Source organism: Perca fluviatilis, chromosome 18, assembly GCF_010015445.1.
Source record: "Perca fluviatilis chromosome 18, GENO_Pfluv_1.0, whole genome shotgun sequence".
NCBI lineage: Eukaryota > Metazoa > Chordata > Actinopteri > Perciformes > Percidae > Perca > Perca fluviatilis.
In genome coordinates, this window is record NC_053129.1 from 5,470,033 (window position 1) to 5,487,874 (window position 17,842).

The 17,842-nt window shown below is 39.9% G+C and overlaps 1 protein-coding gene across 4 annotated transcripts in view; it reads right to left on the reverse strand.

The window, feature by feature from the left end:
* lrfn2b (leucine rich repeat and fibronectin type III domain containing 2b) overlaps positions 1-17,842 on the reverse strand; it is a 199,085-nt gene that overhangs the window by 80,880 nt on the left and 100,363 nt on the right. Inside the window, exons 3-4 of one of the 4 annotated variants that reach the window (XM_039782562.1) lie at positions 13,734-13,843; positions 3,454-3,553 (exon numbers count right to left, since the gene is read on the reverse strand). The exons of 1 other annotated variant lie outside the window; for it this stretch is intronic. The gene's annotated coding sequence lies outside the window, so the exon portion shown is untranslated. The remainder of the gene's footprint in view (positions 1-3,453; positions 3,554-13,733; positions 13,844-17,842) is intronic. 2 more of the 4 variants (XM_039782564.1, XM_039782563.1) reach the window with 2 other exon arrangements.

Here is a 17,842-nt window from a genome sequence, read left to right on the forward strand (position 1 = left end):
AAACATTGATTTATATAAAGTAAAAAAAAAGCTGCAGCCTGCGGTGTATTTTCCTACTGCTCTGAATAAGCCTAAATTACTACTTCCCCTTTTCCTCACAGTCTTTTTACTGCAGCTTTTTGGATATGTCAATCCCAAAAAGGCTGTAGTCTGCCTCAGCAATCAGAATTAATGTATCTCTAACATCCATCCTGTGGTCAGCTGTGCCAATCAGAAGGAGTGCACCAAGGGTCAATCCCTGCTCAGCAGGCTCGGTCCGAAATGGCGTGCCATAAAAAAAAGCTGGAAAAAAGTGGATTATAGCTGACTGTCTGGTTCACAACCATTATATTAATAAAATCAGATCAGTCACATCACATAAATCAATCATAAAACAGATAACATCTATAAACTTCAGGCAATGTCGAGCATTAGATCTGGATTAGTGTGTACTCAATCGTCCCACTACTGCAGATCTTTCCAACGTCATTCTAAAATTTCAACATATACAAAACAAATATTCCAGCATGCAGGTTACCATAATGTTTCCTGAGCGCATTCATGCTCCTCAGAGATTAATACCTATTTTGTTTGAATAAACCACACATTTTAGACAGGTTAGCACTTAGTTTGAAGCATACTCAGGCCCTAAGATTTAGAGCTGGCTGATGCATTGATGATGATTTTAGATTATTAAAGTGATGGTTCGGAGTAATTTCACCCTAGGGTCCTTTGCACCATGACCTCGAGCCAAACACCCCCCAGAAGCTTTTTTCACCTGGGTCTAACATTGGGAGAGTTAGCGTAGAGTAGCGTTAGCCGCTGAATAGCTTAGCGCAGAGGCTAATGGATCCGAAGTGTCTCTTAACATTACCCCACTAATAATGCCCGAAATGATACCAAAGGTCTACACTAGTATATATAGGTTATGCACTCATAAAACGATGGTTGTTAAAGTTTGTAAGTACACCAGAAGGTTATGTAAATAACACTTGTCTGCTGGCTTCTGCTCTCTGCTGTTGTTGTTGCTGCTGTAAAGACGAGTGCTTAGGGACATCTACAAATTACAACACCGAAAAGAGATGCAACAAAAATATTTTTAATTTAACTTATTTTTTAAAAGTAAGTGCTGTAGTATAACTAGCAGGAGACAAGTAATAATTGAGGTAAGTTTGGAGACATTACCTTATTTAATCATTAAATTAATAAATATTTTTGTTGCATCTCTTTTCGGTGTTGTAATTTGTAAATGTCCCTAAGCACTCTTACTGCCCGTAGTAACAGCAGCAGCAGCAGCAGCAGAGAGCAGAAGCCAGCAGGCAAGTGTTATTTACATAAACTTCTGGTGTACTTACAAATTTTACAATCCATTTTTTTGAGTGCATAACCTATTTGTACTACTGTAGACGTTTGGTATCATTTCGGGCATTATTAGTGGGGTAATGTTAAGAGACACTTCGGATCCATTAGCCTCTGCGCTAAGCTATTCAGCTGATAACGCTACGCTACGATAACGCTCCCAATGTTCGACCCAGGTGAAAAAAGCTTCTGGGGGGCTGTTTGGCTCGAGATCATGGTGCAAAGGACCCTAGGGTGAAATTACTCCGAACCATCACTTTAAATATACTATTAGTATTAATTAAGCTGATATGTTATGTTCAATTTAATTCAGAAACAATGTCTCTATCACAAAGTGACATGTTTTTTCAATTTATCTATATAAAAAAAAATCTGGTTTGTGTTCTGTGTATGTAAAGGAATGAAAACAAGCTGATATGTCAGAATATCAATAGTGTCGCATTGCCAGACCTTCCTTCGCAGCGCTGCGGAGGAGGGTGTGGGGAGTCCACACAGCATTCTGGGATAGGAGTTTAAAATGCTAACACAAAGAAAGTGTAAGGTAACGGGCATCCGGCCAAAATGAAAGACATCCAGGGAAATTTCCGGCAGCACCTGAACAATGCCAGAAGTGGAACATCGTGGATATAGACTAGAATATTAACAACACTCATTGCTTTTGGTTTGTACGGGGACTTGAACCAGCGATTATAAAAAAAAAAAAACGTTGGCATAACGCTGGCTTTAGTTATTTCTTTGTACCCTTCGCAATAAAAGCCCAGCTTAAATTGTCAAGCCTTCACAATAAAAGCCCATCCTAAATTCACTTGCTAAGAGGGAATTCAGTAAAAAGGCTTTTTTTTTGCCGACACTAGATATCAAACAAAGCCAGACACTATACCTTATTAAGTTGCAGTGAGCTGTAAATTCACCATGTTTGAGCCTAACCAGGCAAAGAGAGCTCACACTCACATTGCCAGCGCCGGCTGAGTCCGTCTCTGTACTCAGTCCGGTTCACGTGAACTATTAACTAGGGCTGAAAGATTCATCTTTTTCAAATTGAAATCTAGATTTGAAAGAATGCGATTAGCTAAACGTGAAGACTGCAATTAATTGAATGTGCGATATGTTTGGTTTAACATTTTTTATTCCTCTTTTCATTATTATATTTTCTGTTGATCATAAGATAAATGCTGAAATAATGTTACATATCACAGATGAACAGAAATGTCCTATGATCAGTGGATTTTTCATTTATTTTTTATTATTTTATTAAACCTGATAGTAGAAGGTGAAATGTGTAGATGCTCTATTGAAATTTCATTTTACAACAAAGTACCGATATTTTTTATTGGAATTGTTTTTTATTATAACTTTTGCTATTGTGATAAATGTTCCGTGTTTGACCGAAAAGAAAAACACTTATTGCTGGCCATGAACTTACAGTAAATTCACTTCTGTTCAAGGTGGCGCTTTCAACTCTAATTTAATACTGGATAGTTTTTTTTTTTTATTATTTTCACAGGACAGATGAAGACATGAAAGGGGAGAGAGAGGGGGAATGACATGCAGCAAAGGGCCGCAGGTCAGAACCCGCGGCCGCTGCGTCGAGGAGTAAACCTCTACATATGTGCGCCCGCTCCACCAAATGAGTTAACCCCAGTTAAATATTATTTTAATTGTTATATTTTGTGAGTAAAATCTGAATCTGCAAAGTAACCAGTAACATTTCTCCGTCAGGTGAATGTACTGTAGTAGTACAATGTTTTCCTCTGAAGTAGAAGTGTTAGAATAAATATTAATATTTTAAATTTTAATCATAAGAAATATATAGCTGTTTGGAGCCCAATACCACACACAGGAAAGCAATCAACCTGTTCCGAACAGGCGTGTTTTGAACAGGTAGTGCACTAGTCAGTATCTGTGTGTTGTTCATTGTATCAACCACTCTTGCAATATCGGTTGTAATGGATCACAGTCTCTCAGGGCTGCTGGGCAGGTTTCAGATAGATAGTCATGTTGGACTACGATCTGCAACGGAAGGCTCCCTCCCCAGGTCCGTCCTTATGCCGTTTGTGTTGTTTTGTTGTATTACAGTTTGTCTCTCTCTCTCTCTGTGTGTCTGGCAGGTCTTACCTGCACTGTGCTGTCTCTCTGCCATAGGTTCACTCACGGGCTCAGCCCGCTAACCACAGCCTCCACGCCTCTCACCCCCACACCAACAGAAAAAGACGACCTGGCGAACACAAAATGACAGCACACCTTCAGCACAGACACGCTCTGTCACACAAAAACAAAAATCACACAGTCAGGCATGCAGGCTATAACAAGCAAACCGCAGTTAGCACCATACTGGTGTTTTGACATGGTTTCACTACTTCTGACTCCAGCTCTGTACATAACACATAATATTTGACAAGTGACACCACATGACTGCTTTAATTGTTGTCTAAGTTACTCATGCTCAAAATGCGTACTATTATAAATGAAACAGCCACGTCAATAACTCAAAATGACCTACTGTATATGCACAGTCACTACGTGCAGACTGGAAGAGGTTGGGTAGGCCTTGAAAGTTTTCAATATTGGTGGCAATACAATAGAGGTTTAGTGGTAACAGGGGTTCCATATTTCCATAGTGGTATTGCATTTTTATATTAAACTTATATATTTATATATACACACACATCTCTTTATACCCTTTCAGACTGCGTACAGTCCCAACACCTTCACCAATAAGGTAGGGCTGCCCTAATTGCTGTTGCTCATTAGGCTAATAGCTCTGAACATGATGAGGTAATGACTGAAGCTACATCCACACTACTACATTATGGTTTAAAAACTAATATTTTTTTGCTATTTTTATGCCTCGCATCCACACTACTCCGGAGTTTCCAAGCCCCTAAAACGGAGACATTTGGAAACACTGCTGACCCCGTTTGAGTTTGAAAACTCCGGGGTTGCTTTGTAGTCTGGACAGGCAGAAAGAGAGACCTTTGGAAGCGACGACGCATGTAAGTCAGTCTTATCGCTTAGGTAGGTGCATACCTTTTAGTAACAGTTCCACCTTGTTGTTGGTCCAAGCAAATACATCCCTGGTCTTTCTTTTCACCATTGTTATTTCTCCAGAGTATATTCTGTATTTTCACCTTATACATTTTCACCTTATACATCCATGATAACGTCAGACACTCTGCTTCCTGTTTACACCCACATGTATGCGAATGGTCATGTGATATGCGTTGTCAGACATTTTAATATGGACGGAGATTAGTTCTGCTACAAAGCTAGTGTGGAGATCATTTTTGTCTCAAAACGGCGTTTAAAAATTATAACATAAAAGTGTGGAAGTTGCCTGAAGGAAACTTAGACAACATTGTTATTAACTTCTTTTTTCTCTTATCTCCTCTCTGGTGGCTAAACAGTAAGAGTACAGTGTCTAAAGAGACTTTAGTGAAACACACCTACGGCAGTGATAGACACACACATGACAAGCAAGTACTCATTAATGTACATGCACCAACAAATACATCACTGTGTTCGGCCACACACTCTACACACTTGAGAGAATCAAGTGAAGTTGGAATTAGATGTTCAGCTCAAATGGCTTAATAGAGTAACAGCCAGCTCCAGTGCAGGAAAACCCCTCTCAGATCAGTTCCTGAAACTCCATTGTCACTGGAACTAGTCTCAATGGACGCTCTGCTGGGACGGAGATGAATGGTAATGACCTTTTTGTTCTCACTACGCTCACATTTACAGCTAATTTACTCATTTTACATTTGAGCTATGTACAGTAGTAGTGATGTCCAAATGAAGCTTCACGAACCATTAGTTTGTCTCTTCGTTTAAGGAATGGCAATTCAGTGGGCTTTAAGACTCGCATTGCCAGACCTATCTCCACAGCGCTGTAGAGTAAGGTCTGGCTCCTCCAAACGTATATTCCAGGATGGGAGAATAAAACGCTCTGGGTTGTTTGCATTTCTGTAACCAATCACAACTCGGGACGCAGCGACGGTGGCTCTGCAAAATGTTCTCAGGAAGGAACATGTCTTGGTGGAACATTTGCACCCCACAAAAATGCCACATACCATATTAAATGAAGTTAACTGTTCACACAACTTTCCTAGCTGGATACATGGTTTAACGTAATTCGCTGTTACCAGTGTATCACCGTGTGTACTTCGCCCACAGCAATCCCACCAATCAGTCTCAAAACATCCCAGTTAGAGACTAAATGCCATAAAAGTATTTATTTTTTGGGCATTTTAGGCCTCTATTGTGAGGACAGCTGAAGACCTGAAAGGGGAGAGAGAGGGGGAATGACACGCAGCAAAGGGCCGCAGGTCGGAGTCCAACCCGGGCCAGCTGCGTCGAGGCTTAAACCTCTGTACATGAGTGCCCGCTCTACCAACTGAGCTATCTGGGTGCCCTGTAAATATATTCTTTGTAAATCTTAATCATTCCCCTAAAAAACCAAGCAGTCCTGCCTTGTTGCACAATTCAAACTTTTTTCAAGTTTCAAGTCAACAAGTTTGTTGTTGCAACACACAGAGAGCGAAGGTGAGGGACATCAGGGTATCAGGCAGTTATCTTGGAAATGTAATTCCGTTGATCCAGACTAGTGTGCAATCTACCTTTTGTTGAACAGAAAGCGCCATCTATGGCGTTCAGAAAATCATGAAAACCCATTCCAATTCCGAGTGAATTACAATGTTAGATTTAGCATCAATTCCAGCAAGAGGGTTGCATTTCCTTTCCTCTTGTTGTAAATTGTGATGTCTGATCTGTTTCCAACCCAATCCTTACCGTCTAAGCTCATGTGAATTTGACCAATGGATGCCCTCAGAAGGGATTTGCTACTCATAATATTTCCTCTGGCAGTGCTCTGGCTTGGGAAACAGAAGAGAGTGGTGTGTAGGCGAGGGTTAGGGTTTTCTGTCCGTAGTTAATTCGCACAGTGCAGAGCAGAACAGCACCACAGGCAGACCTCGTATCAATATCTGCAAATCCTGTCTGGCAGAATAAGCCAATGAGATGCACTGACATGGCAGCCTGATCCTACAATCATTAACAGAATATAAATAGGATGCAACCATCCAGTCGACCTGTCAGAGACCAGTCTCATCACACCTGCTTTTGCATATTCATCCGACTTGTAACAGCGGAGTGACCACACCCTTCCATCTTTTCATGTGGTACTAGTTTTTGTCAGTTCCAAAATACAAAGATCAAAACCTGCTAAATCTCATTTGAGGGTTCAAATAGAAACTTGTGGAAAACAGATTCCAGGTGCACTGTGAGTAATTTTATATTTTTGGAATCAGGCTGTTCTCATGAACCATGTGTACATATTGCTACAATAATGGTCCGCATATGGAAAAGGTTGGGGTGGATGGCTGGGTCATAAAACACAGGGCTTTCAACCTTTCAACCTGTAAATGTGTGTTTGTGTCCCAGGAGTGTTTTAATTCAAACCACAATCTTTTTTTCTATCTTAACAAGTCGTTTTGTTGCCTAAAGTTAACTGTCGTCGCCTCATGAAGCTCACTTTTTGTTGGCCAAACTCAACTGCCCCTGCAAGGGCCGTAACCTCACGGTGCCCTGTAGCCGGCACAAAGTCACCTTTTGTTTGCAAAACTCAAATAACCTATGGCCTATGAAAAGACCGACAGCTCACGGCGCTCTGTAGCCAGCTTACAGTAACCTTTTGTCTGCTTAATAACTGCAGCTGTGGCTCAGTGGTAGGTTGGTGGTTCTATCCCTGGCCCTGCAGTCCCATGTTGAAGTGTCCTTGGGCAAGACACTGAACCCCGAGTTGCCCCCGATGCTGCCCCATCGGAGTGTCAATGTGTGTGAGTGTTTATCTGATGAGCAGGTGGCACCTCGTACGGCAGCCTTGTCCACAGTGTGTGAATGGTTCCTGTACTATGTAAAAGCGCTTTGAGTAGTCGTTAAAGTGATGGTTTGGAGTAATTCACCCTAGGGTCCTTTGCACCATGACCTCGAGCCAAACACCCCCCCAGAAGCTTTTTTCACCTGGGTCTAACATTGGGAGAGTTAGTGTAGAGTAGCGTTATCAGCTGAATAGCTTAGCGCAGGGGCTAACGGACCCACGTTTGTATCTCGTAAAGTTACCCCACTAATAATGCCCGAAATGATACAAAACGTCTACAATTGCACAAATAGGTTATGCTCTCATAAAACGATGGATTGGAAAGTTTGTAAGTACACCAGAAGTTTATGTAAATAACACTTGCCTGCTGGCTTCTGCTCTCTGCTGTTGTTGTTGCTGCTGTAAGATGAGTGCTTAGGGTTAGTCACCAATTACAACACCGAAAAGAGATGCAACAAAAATATTTATTAATTTAATTTTTTTTTTAAAGTAAGTGCTGTAGTATAACTAGCAGGAGACAAGTAATAATTGAGGTAAGTTTGGAGACATTACATTATTTAATCATTGAATTAATAAATATTTTTGTTGTAACTCTTTTCGGTGTAGTAATTTGTAGACGGCCCTAAGCACTCGTCTAACTGCAGGTAGCAGCAGCAGCAGCAGCAACAGAGAGCTGAAGAGAGCAGGCAAGTGTTCATAAACTTCTGGTGTACTTACAAACTTTCCAGTCCATCGTTTTATGAGAGCATAACCTATTTGTACTACTTGTAGACGTTTGGTATCATTTCGGGCATTATTAGTGGGGTAACTTACAAGATACAAACTTGGGTCCGTTAGCCCCTGCGCTAAGCTATTCAGCTGATAACGCTACTCTAGCTAACTCTCCCAATGTTCGACCCAGGTGAAAAAAGCTTCTGGGGGGGTGTTTGGCTCGAGGTCATGGTGCAAAGGACCCTAGGGTGAATTACTCCGAACCATCACTTTAAGACTAGGAAAGTTCTATATAAAAACAGTCCATTTACATTTACCAGCCGGCGGTCGCCTTATTTTGTAGGATATCCTGTGAATTGGTGTGCGGAAGTTTTGGTACAATATCATACGATCTGTTGTACGTTGGAAAAGTGGTGCTGATACAAGGCAAAAAAATCCAGAGCAGTCAACAATGAGTAAATTGAGTCACATATATGTTAAAGTTAAAGGCCTTTGTGGCCCTGAGCTGGTCCTTCTTTTTCATCCATCTTTTTCATGATTAATTAATGAAGAAGTAATGTTAAGGTAATCATGATTACAACACTACAATTCAGTTTTTTTTTAGCCTGTCACTTTAACTACAGATTTACCTATGAAGAAGACATCATTAATAAATCTGAAATCTTGATGATTGAAATACCTTAATCAATGCATTATTAAGGTATTGTTCCTGCATTAAGTCATGCTTGAGATAGGCTACTATTAATCATTACTGATAGTTCATGAACTATATGAATGAATTCATGCTTTTTCATGAAGTCATGCATGAAATGCTAATTCATGTACCAATATTATAAAGTGTTACCGAAAAGGTAAAATGGTAGTTATTCAGCCGAATGTAATATGTCTGTGGATGCTTTAAAAAAGAAGAAGCATGCAGCCACTTCAATTTTCAAGTTCAAAAATGATAACCAGTTGGGTCTCACTTAGACATGAGACTATAGTTTTCAATTGATGAAAACCTTTTTACCTACTGTACATCAATTTACATTGGGTTTTCAGTTTTAAGAACTATAAACACTTTTTCATTGTCATACCGCACTGGTGTTTAGCTCTTGATTGTGGTATTAAAAGTTCAGCGAGTCCACAAAAGGCCTTTAATCCCACACGTCATTGTGTAGAGTCATAGTGCAGTTTCATATCCTGCAGTAATGAAGGGTTTGATCAGACACAGGAGCAGGCAACGCTTTATCAATGTATGCATGTGTGTTAATGCAGTCTGCGCTGTGGGAGGCCTTTTGTGTGATGGAGCTTCTCCCAGAAATGAAGCTAATCCGTCCTGACAGAAAATCACTGCTGCACCAAAATGTTTAATAACCTACTTTCCATGATTACACCATGGTACACCTGCAAAGCTCATTAGCTTTAGGTTACCAAGATGAAAGATTCAAAGGCTTTTTATAAATCAATTAAAAGAGATGAAAGATAATGAGTTTGATGGAAAGCTTTAATAGGCTTTTCTGTTATATGTCTTGTTGAATTGTAGAACGCATTTTCAAAGGGCTCAGCTCCAATACAGAGGGGAGATAGAGGTGGACCTTTTTTTTTCAATTAGGGCTTATTGTTTGTTTGTTTTTCGGTTAAAATATTTAGTTTGGTTTAACCTGATGATCACCCAGATTTCAAATTCCCAGCCATCAAAGGGTTGTAGTGCTCATTAGTGGTAAAATTATTGTATATTTCTAGCTATTTCCCCAAAAAATGTGGCTACTGACTACATGGGTTGTATAGAGCAGTGTTTCTCAAATGGGGGTACTTTGGAGTACCACAGGGGGTACGTCAGATTTTTTTAATGCATAATTCCTGAAACAAATATGTAAGGGAAATAGTAGAGCGAGGCGGACATTATAGCGAATAAAACCCTTCAGGCTTATTCAAGATCCCTTCGCGTCTGGTTCCTGCATCACCCTGTCGGGGTTGTATTAGTTTAGTTAAGGTGTGGTTTCTCTTTAATATCCAGAATGAATGGCATGATTATATTCTCAGATTTATTTTTCAGCAGCACATTAATTACCCTCTTTATTGTTTCACCTCATTCATCCTCCTTAAAAAAAAGAAAAGAAAAAAAAACCTTCCTCTGTGTCTCATTTCCTCTCTGCAGATTTAGTCCCTGAATGCACCACATAACAATGAAAAATTCAGTAGTATGTTAAAGGCTGTTGTTTTTCTCCCCACTTGAATTATAGCCTGCTTTAATACACATTCCACACTCACGTCCACATTTATAGTCTGTCTGGATATTTACGCTAATTTCCTTTGCATAATATTTCAACTAATGGAAGCATTCTTCTTGAGGCCACCTCTTAAAGTAAGACATGCTTCCTATTAAATGGCCAGTGGCCATTACATACTGCCCAGTCATGGTGGTGTCTGCAGGGGCCAGCATAGAGTAAATGGAGCTAAGTAGGACTATAAAGCCTAACCATTGGATATAGGTCCTCAGTACCTTTTGGTCCCGACTGAAATGAATAGGATAGTTATTTAGGCTCTTGGTCATGTTGATATATTATTTGAATAGACAATTATTTATTTTTTTAAGCACAATTTAAAGTAATGTTTTACAGCTTTGTACTTTTTTTAGGCTGCTTGTGGTTAGACAACATTTAGTATTCAAGAAGTTTGGTTTCTTGTAAGAAAAAATGTTTTGAAAACTTGACTACAAGGTCTGCGTAAAATCTGATTATTCAAGTATTTGATTGATTGATTGATTGATTGATTGATTGATTGATTGATTGACTGACATGTTTACATTCCTCAAAGTCAGGTATAAAAAAAATATTGTTTTGATATCAGTACCAAATCTCAGATATTGTATTGGCACTAGTATTAAAAAATCTCAAATGATACACAGCACTAAGTAAGTAAGTGAAGTTTATCTATATAGCACTTTTCACAGATAAAAATCACAAAGTGCTTTACAATAACTTGGAATATGATAAACAGAAGACATAAGAATACAAGGAAAACAAACAGTAGGTAGATAAAGCGTACACTAAGCGTGGCACCACCACAAAATCTTTTAGGGAGGTGGTCAGGATGGATGATTGAGCATTCAAAGAGAGCGATGTCAACAACACATCATGGTTCACTTCCAGTCCCTTTATTCCATTATGGCAAAAAAATTTTGGTACTCCCTTACTTTCTGCCTTCACATTGGGCAAACTACTTCTTGTATTGCAACGGAATGTAAATGGTGGGGTATAACTGTCCAATATGGATGTAATAACTATTGGACTAAGACCTAGTTTGTCCTTACAGCCGAAATACATTGGGCATGGACGTGACGTGTCATGTAGGCTGGGCAGAGCAGGATTTTTTACCGGCTACACAGACCCCTTCTATGTAGCGTGTGTTGTAATAATGCAGTTGGTAATGCAGGGTTTGAAATAGGCTATATTAATTATATATAAATTATATTAAATAATTAACTGGATTTTTTTAACTGCAGGATCACAGATACACATTGATTCAACTGACTTACTTGGATGTGAAATGTAAAAACACCCACAAGAATGCTCTGCTGCCTTGCTTTGCCTCTGGTACAATGACATCATCATCAATCATTTTTAAAAAGATTGTACACTATTGTGCAGCTACACAGCCCGCCTGAGCAGCTCGGCTTGGCTGCGCATCAGCTTTCGCGTATGAGCTGCAGCAGTTTTAGCGAGGTAGCCGTCACACACTGCTCATGCAGGCTGTGTGGCCCAGATGTTAGGTTTGAGCACTTGTTCGTCAGGACAACATAACAGCAACAACACAACATGGCGGTAGAAATGTCACAAACTTAAGTTGAAACTGTCCTTAAAGAAAGCAGTTTCTTTGCTTTCTTAAATAGCTGACTTCGACAATGCAGTTTTACATTAGGTCATTTAAATTACCTACTGTAATTTTCAAGCAAAATCTGGAAGCAAGAAAAGGTAATTTCAAGAAAAACTATCTCACATTATGATCACTTTTCATTTAATAGAACATAGTTCATATGGTTTATTTCCATGCAATACCAAGCATTTCTAACAATGCCTTCTAAGATAGTGTGCTGCTTGTCCCCAACATGTCAGCCTGACTAGGCAATTCAGAGCTGACATTTTGGGGTCGGTGTGCAAACTTCCTGAGAAAAGAACCTTAAAAAGTTGATTTCCAAGGAGAAAAGTGTGCTTGGTGTGGTCTGCCCAGTGTTAAAATATTGATCTTAAATAAAAACCAATCCCTGGTGATCTGCTCCCAAGCAGCCATATTACACACTCTCTTCCTGGCGTAAATAGCAAAAATAGAAGCTAAATTAAAACCAGCAGTACTCTTGGGGTCCACAGCCTTCATTGCATATAACTTTTATACCAGCTCCCTGCTCTGTCATGCCCCAGACCACCAACCTCACTGGATGACCTGGGTGCTTCATTATAACAACACTGCAAGCAGTTTAGTTTATAATGTTTGATTTGGGAATTTCTATCCTGAAGGTTGACCTTATATACAAATACTGTCAGGATTAAAGCTGTGTGGGATTAAACAGACAGAGAGAGAAAGAAAGCACACGTAAATTAGTAACCCTAAAAATGTAACTAGACAGAAACTATTCGGTCTCTGTTTTGGGGTTTTTCAAATGTGTGCACACACACAACTCTTTTTTGTCAAGAATGAGTCATTTATAAATCTTATAAATGAAAACATAATTTATTCATGACATGAACAAAGAAATAAAATAAGTCCTCCAGAGGCCAGCCTCCGTTCCACCTCCACTCCTCCACTTTCACGCTAATCGAAACGCATCACCTGACTGCTCATTTACCGCGCAAGCCTGAGCCCGACCCGAGCCCATGTACAATGATAAAAATGAAGACCAATCCCATTGGGTCCCGTCGGGTCCCGTCCGGGTCCCATCGGGTCCCGTCGGGTTCGAGCAAATATCTTCAGCTCTAATTGCCTCTGTTCATCACTCCCCCATCCGGCACCATCAGACACCACCTACCACAAGCCTGGGTCTGTCCAAGGTTTCTCCCTAAAAGGAAGTTTTCCTCAGCACACAAGATTTCTGCCTAAAAGGGAGTTTTTCCTCGCTGCTGTCACACTAAATGCTTACTCTTGGGGGAATTACATGAATTGTTGGGTCCGTGTGGATTGTAGAGTGTGGTCTGGACCTACTCTGTCTATAGAGTGTCTTGAGATAACTCTTGTTATGATTTGATACAATAAATAAAATTGAATTGAATGCAGGAAGTAGTGTGCGGAGAGGAGAGTAGGGGGGTGGAGGTCATGGTGGTGGATGGCCATGTAGTAAGTCTGAGATGTGAGTTTGTGTCCTGTCACAATTATCCAATTCATGTTGGCTCTTTCTTTACCATAACCATGGGCTTTTCTTAAACCTCAACCATGGTGTATAGATGGATATCCAATATACAACAAGCCTTAAAAAATGTTATTCAGGGTTTTGCAGAATCGTCCAATATTGGTCTGACTGGTGATATGACTGAGATATTATGCAAACCTCCCCTACATTAAGACTTGTGCATCAATATTTTGGGCTGGTTTCATTGACGCAGTAGTATCTGAGAGTTTTTAAAGACACTTTTTAAAATCAGATTTTTCAATAACACAACCTTTTAGATCCAGAAGCTTAATCCCTATCTGCCAGCGCTCATTTTAAAATACTAACAGGTAATCTCTAAATCTTCAGCTCTGACATTTTGTGAATTCCTTTATGACTTCATGTGGTCTTTACAGTCATATAGATGTCTGTGTGAAAAGCACATCAGCAACTGGATGAAATACTCACAGTGAATAGGGTAAGGATTACAAGGTGGAAGAACCACCTGAGGTCAGGACTCCATCTTCACACCTCTGCAGTGCCTGGGGCTCCGAACACATCTTCATCGTCACAACCTCCTGTGGGAAGACAGAAAGAGTACACTTAAGCGATCAATCACTGTCTATGCACTCGTCTGGCAGACTCCAAACTATATTGTAACCGTAGTTGCATCACGTTTCAGAGCATTCCACAAACTTCTGCTTTTGGAATAGACTTTTCCACTGCAGAGACTTCAGCCACAGAATGAAATGACAAGCTAAAAAACACATTTGTGCAGAGTGTGCAGTCTTGGAAATATGTAAACACAAATTTTAAAACATATGCCTTGATCAGAGACTCTAGCTATGTCTAAATTCTTCAAACTACAGAGTGATAGCTTGGAACGTTTGCTTTAGCAACTGGTGGGATCATAAGTATGGTTTGGTTCAGATTGGTTACATTTTGGATCCAGTCCCGTTTGGCAAAATATGAAGCTTCAGCACTAACAAAACCATTTAGCTCTCCTTTACTTATTAGCATAGAACAATGTACAAAACATTAGCATTAGCCTGCAGGTTATGTTAGCAACCTTCTCATTTTTAGCTGGCACTGAACATCGCTTTCACTGGTTTAAATGACAAACATCACAGCAGCTGTAGCAAAATAATTTTCATTCTGTAAGTAAGTTGACCAAAGGCCAACATTAAACTTTTGACTCTTGTCTGGTTAAAGGATAGTCCATCCTAATACATCCTAATACATCCTCAATACATATTTGTATATTAAGAGTTGGCCACCATAATTGTTACACAAACTATACTGGTCGTGAAGTGATACTTTCATAGAACAATTACACTGTAAGGATTTGGGGAACAAAGGCCACAGTCCTTTTGCCAGCCCAGTTCCAGCAAAAAGCTAGGATGAGGCTTCATCAATCTGAATTAGCTTAACCAAGTTTTTTTAGCTCATAATTCTCTCTTTGCATTGCTTGCTGGAGCGATACGTCCTATTAGTTAGCATTGCAGGGAGGAAACAGGGACAGGAAACCTACATGTGACTAGGACAAAGATGCCAGCTTGAGTTGTCTGACTCTGACTGCTTGAGCCTAATATTAGCTTCAGCTGAACTTTGGAATGCAACTCTACACAGAATACTAGGCCGTGTATTTTAGTCCCCATCTCTTGCTTTGGAAGGGCACTAAGGTACGACTTCATGGCCAGGGGAGGGGAAATGATTGGAGAACGAATGATTGCAGCGCACCCACATCTCTTTGAAAGCACACAAGCAGAGAACTTAGACCCGACTTGAAAAAATCTAGACCTGTCCTTTCACATGCTCTCTGCAAGCTGGTGTGTGTACTTGACAGTCCCTCCAGAAAAACGTGATTATGCGATCACATAATTCAATGCATAATCAGCCAAAGTCCGTGTATTTATGCGGGGGCCGCATTTTTTCAAATACGCTGCACTTTTGTTCCATAAATTGCCGATTTCCGCGCAAAATATGCCGTGCTTGCATAATTTCATAATCCCTGCATTTTCATTGCAAAAAAGTTACATATATCTTAGCAGAAACTTGAAAAATTTTGAGTTTACCTCACACAAGAGTAGCCATTTTCACTTCAGTTATGAAGTGACGTAATGACGCAACGTGAACATCATCGAAAAGCAGGGTGTTGGAAAAATGCCACATAATCAAGGATTTTTGCCCGCAACAAGAAACTTTTTTTCTGGAAGGACTGACTTGATTGTTTGTGAGGGTTTTGAAATATACCTATATAATGTGATATGCATCTCATCATCTGGCCATCTCACAATCCGGATTGTGAGATGGCCAGTTCTGCAAATTTTCTGTTCATGTTTTGTGATGGCACAATGACATGGGTAGAATCTTATTTAACAAACAGGTCTCAGTCAGTTTCCATTGATAATCATAGATCGACATTGATGAATTTACCTACTGGTGTCCCGCAAGGATCCATTCTTGGTCCGCTCTTGTTCAGCATATATATTAACGACCTTCCATCTGTTTGTCCTGAGGTTGAAACCATAATGTACGCAGATGATACTGTTTTATTTGTACATGGCAGATCCAAAGCAGATGTTGCAGATATGCTCACAAGATCCATGGCTAATGTTACAACATGGTTACAAGAGTGCTGTGCAACTAAATGTCTCTAAAACAGTTAGCATGTTCTTTTCTAAAACCAATAGATCCACAAGTGACCATCACATAATGGTTGAGGGTGCAAAATTCTAATTTCTAATTTATGTGTATGTGTATGTGTATGTATGTATATGTATGTGCTATGTATGTATGTATATGTGTATGTATGTGTATATGTATATATGTATGTATATGTATATATATTCTTTTTTTACTTTATACCCTGTTGTTTTGCTTTGTTGTATATCCTGCTTTTGTGTTGTCTTGTTTTGTGCTACGTTGTGTGTTGAGCTCTGTTTTGTTGTGTTCTGTTTTTTGTGATGCTTTGTGCTAAGTCTTGTTTGCTTGTGTTGTTTTTTGATTTTTTTTGTATTTTAAAAAGCCTTTTTAACATCGAAGGCAGGGGACTACAGATGAAAAATAGCCTTTTGGCTAATTCTGGCTTTTTATTAATTTGCACTGTCCCCTTTTATAAATAAACTAAACTCAAACGTCAATAACTTTGACTTGTACTTCAAAAAGTATGTTAATAACATTGAGACGAAAGGTTCATTTATCCATGCTGAATGAAGCTTAATCCAAACAATGGTTTGAAAAAAATCTATAATGATACAGGTGGTGGTAAACAGTGTGTAAACACTTGGTGAAAGGTTTTTCTACTAAAGGGCAGTACTATCGATCAGGCTGAATTATACTTGGCAGATTATTACACTCATGTAGCTGCTTTTCATTCCTGTGTGTTCTATATTTGATAATAAGTTTTCAGGCAATTCTCCAGTGCACCTCTGCTGCCACTTACTGTAAGGAGCACCATTACTTCATCTGTATTGTTCCATTTCTGATTTCATCAACAACTGATTTTGCTTCCTATCAAGCATCTGTCACCAGAAGATACAATATGTCTGACTGGCGAGACAAGTACAGCAGAGAGGTCCAATTCATGATTCTGAAGCAACACTAAGCTTTAAGCGTCATTCACTGTCCAACGGCGCCAAGAATTTATAGGAGCACAGAGTAAACTACATGCTAAAGGCATCCCAAACTTTCTTATTTATCCGGTCACACTGAGAGTAACTCACAGAGGGAGATTGCTCACCTTCACTACAGCTAAGGATGCAGACTTTTGCTGTCGGGAGCTGGACGGGGAAGAGGGTGCAACATCCACACGGGTCACTCTTTGGCTAGACCGGGTGCCGTTGTCAGAGCCAGTTTTGAGCTGGAGTTGTGCGCGGGCTGCGTTTGATTTGGTTACATATCTTACAGATAGGGGAGGGGGTCTGCGGTCTCAGAGTGTTAGGGGATTTATTTTATTTTTTTAATGTTTTTACCACACTTTGCTTAAATCTAAATGTACATGTGTAAATTTTGAAGATAGCTGAGCTTTCAATCAGGGGGCTAAACGGGCCGATCAAATGACTTAAATGGACTATTTAAGAAGGAAGAACATAGATGGACTATAAGGAGTAGAAAAATAGCCTTTGTTTCGGTATATGCACCGTCTACATATGATGAAAGTTTTTTCCCGTGCTTAACCAATGAATTGCTCTCTCTCAATGAATATTCACTAATTATAGGGGAAGACATGAATGCAGTACTAGATTTAAGGGGTTCCGCCATCCATTCCGACATACCCCCACTCCGACATTGACGTCTAATTGTCGGAGTGGCCACATTGTTTTCAAATGTCCCACCACTCTGAACAGAAACATATCAGACATGTTTAGAGCAGTTGTGGAATCCCACCATCTTACAGATATATGGAGGATGCACAGCCCTACTATCAAGGATTACAATTTTTTTCCACACGCCACCTCACCCACTCCCGCATTGATTATATTTTGTGCTCCAGTGAGCTTAAGGCAATGTTCCACACGATAGCAATAGAACCAGCAATCCTGTCTGATCACAGTGCGCTGATAACCACATTCCGT